Source organism: Erythranthe guttata, chromosome 9 (genome assembly GCF_056151865.1).
Source record: "Erythranthe guttata isolate IM_541 chromosome 9, IM_541, whole genome shotgun sequence".
NCBI lineage: Eukaryota > Viridiplantae > Streptophyta > Magnoliopsida > Lamiales > Phrymaceae > Erythranthe > Erythranthe guttata.
In genome coordinates this window covers 7100463-7107963 of record NC_142541.1, presented here as the reverse complement: position 1 = coordinate 7107963, position 7501 = coordinate 7100463, and positions in this window count along the sequence as shown.

The window sequence follows — 7501 nt, the reverse complement described above, 5'->3', positions numbered from 1 at the left end:
TGAGTTGGTAATCGGGTGCAATTTGTTAAAATCGTTATTTTATATGGTACTTAATAAAATGGTGTTAATTACGCCAAATTCTATTTTCATCTCTATATTCGGTAGGAAAAATAGGATTTGATGAAAAAATAGAAAAATGGTGGACCGGTAGGAGATGAAAATTCATTCACCAAAAAAATTGGTGGAAAAATAGCATTTGAGTATCTGGTGATATGTGGGTTGACTACGGTGGGAGGCTAAAACCAAATCTCTATAATTTTAGGTGTAATGGTGATATAGAAATTTCGGATGGGAGGCTAAAAACACCTAAATTAGATGAAAAAATGAAGTTATGGCGTCCGGTTGGAGATTCTCTTAAAGTGGAGTTTCATGAGCTATTCTCAATTTCTTTTTTTTAATGAGCAAAACGGGGCAATATATTAAAGGGTTAATAAGATATAACTACGCAACCAACCCAAGCAAATACAGTAACTTGATATTCCAATTTTTATTCCACACTCTGTAATCTTCACATGTATCGCATGTGTCGAAAAATTTATGACGAAGATTTTTCACTATGAAGATTAGTTATAATGATATAAACAGAACGGTATATGATATGCAGTTGGCACTAATCACGTCGGGCGAGATATACATAGGTACAATCAATGATTTCACGCCAATCCTAATTCATACGTTGTTTGGGTATTATATTTACAATGAGGGCAGAATAGGGAGAAAACATCCGTAAGGGGGGTCAAGCAATTGATGAAAAAATATATGGACTTCTATACAATAGCCCAAATACAAATTGGACCTGGGCTAAGTAATTTTCGCTAATGGGGGGTTTTCCCTCATTTTCCCATTATTATTATTATTATTATTATTATTATTATTATTATTATTATTATTATTATTATTATTATTATTATTATTATTATTATTATTATTATTATTATTATTATTATTATTATTATTATTATTATTATTATTATTATTATTATTATTATTATTATTATTATTATTATTATTATTATTATTATTATTATTATTATTATTATTATTATTATTATTATTATTATTATTATTATTATTATTATTATTATTATTATTATTATTATTATTATTATTATTATTATTATTATTATTATTATTATTATTATTATTATTATTATTATTATTATTATTATTATTATTATTATTATTATTATTATTATTATTATTATTATTATTATTATTATTATTATTATTATTATTATTATTATTATTATTATTATTATTATTATTATTATTATTATTATTATTATTATTATTATTATTATTATTATTATTATTATTATTATTATTATTATTATTATTATTATTATTATTATTATTATTATTATTATTATTATTATTATTATTATTATTATTATTATTATTATTATTATTATTATTATTATTATTATTATTATTATTATTATTATTATTATTATTATTATTATTATTATTATTATTATTATTATTATTATTATTATTATTATTATTATTATTATTATTATTATTATTATTATTATTATTATTATTATTATTATTATTATTATTATTATTATTATTATTATTATTATTATTATTATTATTATTATTATTATTATTATTATTATTATTATTATTATTATTATTATTATTATTATTATTATTATTATTATTATTATTATTATTATTATTATTATTATTATTATTATTATTATTATTATTATTATTATTATTATTATTATTATTATTATTATTATTATTATTATTATTATTATTATTATTATTATTATTATTATTATTATTATTATTATTATTATTATTATTATTATTATTATTATTATTATTATTATTATTATTATTATTATTATTATTATTATTATTATTATTATTATTATTATTATTATTATTATTATTATTATTATTATTATTATTATTATTATTATTATTATTATTATTATTATTATTGTTATTATTATTATTATTATTATTATTATTATTGTTATTATTATTATTATTATTGTTATTATTGTTATTATTATTATTATTGTTATTATTGTTATTATTTTTATTATTGTTATTATTATTATTATTGTTATTATTATTATTATTGTTATTATTATTATTATTATTATTATTATTATTATTATTATTATTATTATTATTATTATTATTATTATTATTATTATTATTATTATTATTATTATTATTATTATTATTATTATTATTATTATTATTATTATTATTATTATTATTATTATTATTATTATTATTATTATTATTATTATTATTATAATGTTAAAAAAGAGAGGGATGGTGGAATTATTAATGATGAGAGATAAATGTGAGGGGAGAGCATGTGGATTTTAATGAGGAGAGGGGAATTGGAGGAGAGAGAGTGTGAATATTAATGAGGAGAGAGAAATTGGAGGAGAGAGAGTGTATTGTATATATTAATGGTTATAGATGAATAGGAGAGGGAAATGAGTTGAATGAATAAAATATATTGGTTAGTATAAGTATTAGTAGGTTTGAAAGTTGGAAAAAATATGAATATTGTATTTTTATTGGTAATTATGATAGAAAAAAGTGTGTTTTCAAGTAAAATTCCTGAAAAAACATGTTCTTAGTTTTACGAATAATATAGAAGTTGGAAATGAATTTGAAAACATATACAAAAATGTTCATAGTATCCAAAGGCACAATGCCTTCCCATCTATCTTTTTTAGCCCATTTGACAAGATTATGGGTTGCAAAATTGGCATTATGATTTACAAATTTGAACCGCCATTTTGGGCAAAACAAAAAACCAAAATTTTCTAATTTTTTCGATGATGACCTTGACCTTCTAATGGATGATGCAAATATGATCTTGAATCGAGGGCTTAAAAGCTTGTTCTTGAATCGACCGAATGATTTTCTATCACGAACACCTCGAATTCAAATATGTTATGAATTCGAGGAATGATTTCCTATCATGAACACCTCGAATTCAAATATGTTATGAATTCGAGGTGGAGGCTCGAGACGTGAGTTTGAGAGCTCGATATGTGTGTGAGTCTGTTTTTTACATGAGCTCGAGGCCTTCTTTTGTAGTCACAAGCTAGCATTTCCTGGCACAGGTTATGGTTTCTTGACTTGCAGCGTGGGCGAGACATTTTAAAGCACAAATATGTTATGGACTTTAATTTTGAGACCTAATTAATAACTGATTTATTTTGGTTATTAATTAGTAGTTTATCTCAAAATTCTGATGTCTACAAATGAAGTACTCCTTGACACGAGTTTAAAAGGTCTCCATGTCCAATGAAGTACTCCTTGACACGAGTTTAAAAGTTCTACATGTCAAAATCAAATACTCCTTGACACGAGTTTAAAAGGTCTACATGTCCAAATAAAATAAACTACTCCTTGACACGAGTTTAAAAGGTCTACATGTCCAAATCAAATGAAGTACTCCTTGACACGAGTTTAAAAGGTCTACATGTGAAAATCAAATACATCTTGACACGAGTTTAGAAGGTCGACATGTCCAAATAAAATAAAGTACCCCTAGACACGAGTTTAAAAGGTCTACATGTCCAAATCAAATGAAATACTCCTTGACAAGAGTTTAAAAAGTCTACATGTCCAAATCAAATAAAGTACTCCTTGGCACGAGTTTAAAAGGTCTACAAGTTCTAATAAAATCAAAGCTCCTTGATACGAGCATAAACTATCCAACTCAAATCAAGGCTCCTTGATACGAGCATAAACTATCTACATATCCAAATAAAATCAAGGCTCCTTGATACGAGCATAATTTATCTACATATCCAAATTAAATCAAGGCTCCTTGATACGAGCAAAAGCTATCTACATATCCAAATCAAATCAAGGCTCCTTGATACGAGCACTAACTATCTAGATATCTAAATCAAATCAATGATCCTTGATACGAGCATAAACTATCTACATGTCTAAGTCAAATCAAAACTCCTTGATACGATCATAAACTATCTATACATATTCAAATCAAGTCAAGGCTCCTTGATACGAGCATAAACTATCTGCATATCCAAATCAAGTCAAGGCTCCTTGATACGAGCGTAAACTATCCAGAAATTCAAGTCAAATGCTCATTCAATACGAGCTTAAACTGCATATATTTCTCCTTGTCCACATGAGTATAAACTTTGCACGACATCCCTCAAAAAGATATATTTTGAACTACGTTATGACTTGATCCATTTATAGGGTACGTAGGCAACTTAGAATTTCTCTAACTTCATTCATGATTTCAAAGATGTATGTGTTTTGCTAGATCAAGCTCCAATTGAAGTTAAGCAATTATCGAAACTCATTCACTCCAAGACGCATTGTCCGTGAACAAGTCTCGAGGGGGCATTTGTAGAAATGTAAATTTAATATACATTATACTATATTAAATTGAATTCCAGGATTATAATTTATCTTGCAAAATAATTCATGGAGATAATTATCAATTAATTATTAGCCAATAGGATTATTTCTTCTCTTCCAAGTAATAAGAGATAAATATCAATTTAAAGAGAGCCAATCAAATCGCGTCACGTCATCAAGAAAACTTTATGTAGGACTCTTATTCTACCAGTACTGTAAATAGAAACCCTCCCTACGCAATTCGAAATACAACTGAAGAAGCAGAAATCATTGGAGCAAAATTCTCTCTACAATTCAAGAAGCTAGGAAGAAGAATTCGTAGGAGGTAAGATTCTCTCTCTACATTCAAAGTGTTCTTCTTCAAATTCAATGTGTTCTTGGGAAAATTTAAGGCGTTCTTCATCAAATCCAGCGTTTGATCCGAGATAACGGTGCTAAATCTTCGGATTAACGTTAATAAATTCAAGTCAAGATCATTGGAAGATTGAACGGTCAAATCCATCAAGAATTTCAAGATCTTCAAGTCAAATTTAGTCAAAGTTCAACGTTCGATCCGAGATTCAAGTCGCGAGACCTTTGGAAAACGTTATTCAAATTCAAAATAAAATTCGGAGAAGATCAAGTCAACGACCCGACTCCAAAAATTCAAGTCAAAACCATTCTTTCCTTTTTTATTGTGCATGTAATCATTATTTCATGAGATGCAATGATGTTGTCATGGATATTTCTACCATTAACAAAAGCAACAAGCTGGAAAGGAGAGATAAAATTTTGCAGGAAATGTTTGAGCCTATTAGCAAGGATTTTGGAGATGATTTTGCAGGTGACATTACAAAGACTTATATAGGCCTGAAGTGTTCCACTTTGGAAGCAAAAGGTATTTTAGGAATAAGAGCAATGATAGTGCGGTTGAGAGAATGTAAGAGATTTCTATTTCTGAAAAAATGCTTATAGCTTTAGAGGTAGTTTTCAAAAAGGATTGGGGGGGGGGGGGGGCATCAGGTGTAGGACTCCTGAGAGAGAGAGGTAAAAGAGAAGAGTATTTTCTTGATTTTAGATGGAGTGGGGATTTTAGAGATGGAGAAATTATCCTCATTTGTGATGACTTGAGGGTAGATATTTTCCAAATTATGAGGGGGGCGGGGGGGCTTCCGAATCACAGTTTGATTTGAAGAGATCAACATAAAAGCTGAAAAAACATTTGCCAATGCTCTGCCAATCATAAACAGAAGAGCCAACAGGGTTAATAATGGACGTGATTCTGTTTGATCTTGCATGCATGATAGTGGAAAGGTGGAAAAAAATGGAATTTGCATCACCTTCCTTCAACCATTTGAATTTTAATTTTTGTCTCCAAAAAAATTCAAGCCTTTTAAGCCAATCATCAAGTTCCAATTGGAGGGAAGCTTCGTTGGACACAATAAGATCAGATTGAACTTGCTGTTGCAAAGAGTCTCCTCGTTTTTCAGTTTGAGAAGTAACAGGATTAAAATCTCCTATAACAAGCCATGGACCATGAGTGACTGCAGCAATAGGCTTTAAGAAGGACCAATAAAGATTTTTTGCCAGTGGGGGTAGAAGGGAAATAGATGCCCATAAAAAACCATGCGGAGGAGGGGGGGTCAGGAGTGATCAAAGCATGAATGAGGAGGTTATTTGAGTAAGAAAACCTGTGAGGAGTTGTTCCAGGACAAAAACAAACAACCAGAGGTTCCAATAGGAGGCAGAAAAATATGATTTGTGAGAGTATTTGAGGAGAAGGCTTCAGAAATGAAGAAAGGAGAAGAAGTTTTGATTTCACAAATGAAAACAAGGTCAGGTTTTGAGCAAATCAAAAGCTTCCTTAGGACGCGAATTTCCTTCGGCTGAGCAAGCGCTTGGCGATTCCAAGATACAATCTTCATGATTATTTCTTCAGCCCCTATGTGACGGACGCTTACTGAGTTGTGGGGAGACAAAAAAGTCAACTGGGGAGATGTAGGATGTGAAGAACTGAGATCATTGGATAGAGTATCATCTGAGGAACCATCTGCAAGGGGATAGGCGGGGATGCTGAGTTATTGTTGCGCCTGTGGGAACAGGGAACATGGAGAGCCATTGATGGATCTTTTGATAACAAACACATTCCTTGTTTGAAGGTTCTTGGATGAAAGACGAGGTTGGATTTTATAAGTGAGAGTGATGAATGGGATCTGAATCGGGGGGGGGGGGGGGGGGGGGGGGGGGTGGGGGTTTAGGAAGGGGAAGGTTTTGGTATGGTTGACAACAAAAGAGAAATATTATGTTTCCATGGAATTTTTTTTAATGTATGGATCCAGTATGGGGTTTATAAAAGACACGTTCTTGAAAGAGTCTTCAAGAGGTATAATAGGAGTTTGATTAATTAATTGGGGCATAGGGTCAAACTCAATCAGATGCTTTTTTATATCCATTTGATAAGAATGGGCCGATGACGAAATGAGCCGCTTTTTTAAGTAATTAATAGAGCCCAACAAAGGATTTGAAATATTTAGATTTTTTGTGTATTTCAGATAATCATGAGAGCAATTAATGCTAGGATTATTGCTTTTTGGTATGGAGCCCTCATTCTCAGAGGGGAGAGATAGTAAGAATTAATGGTTGGGGATCTTTTTCCAAAATAAAATCGTTTTCAGATATACAGAGGGAGTCTTTCCCCTCAAATCGGGGTTCGAATGACGTTTTATGTCAATAGTCTTTTCAGAGGTGGACATGTGTTGGTTGTAATACCTACACGCAAGTGCACATATCGTACAAGTAATATAGTTGACAATTAAGTCCGAATATTGATCCCACAGAGAATATTTAATTATTTAATCCTAGACGCTAAATCCTAGCAATTATTATCAAACACACCCTACACAGTTGAAAGAGGATTAATAAATTAAATTAACTAAACTAAATTAAGCAAATTAAAAATTCAAAAGAAAGAAAGCAATTAACACGAAGAATTAACCAGAGAAAGCAAGTCTAAGATTTTATTCTTCCCCCTATGTGATTATTACTCCCCCAATGCCTTCAATTATACAACTAATTAACCCGGGTTATTAACTTGAGATGCTGAATTAATCATAACCCACTTCCGCGTGTA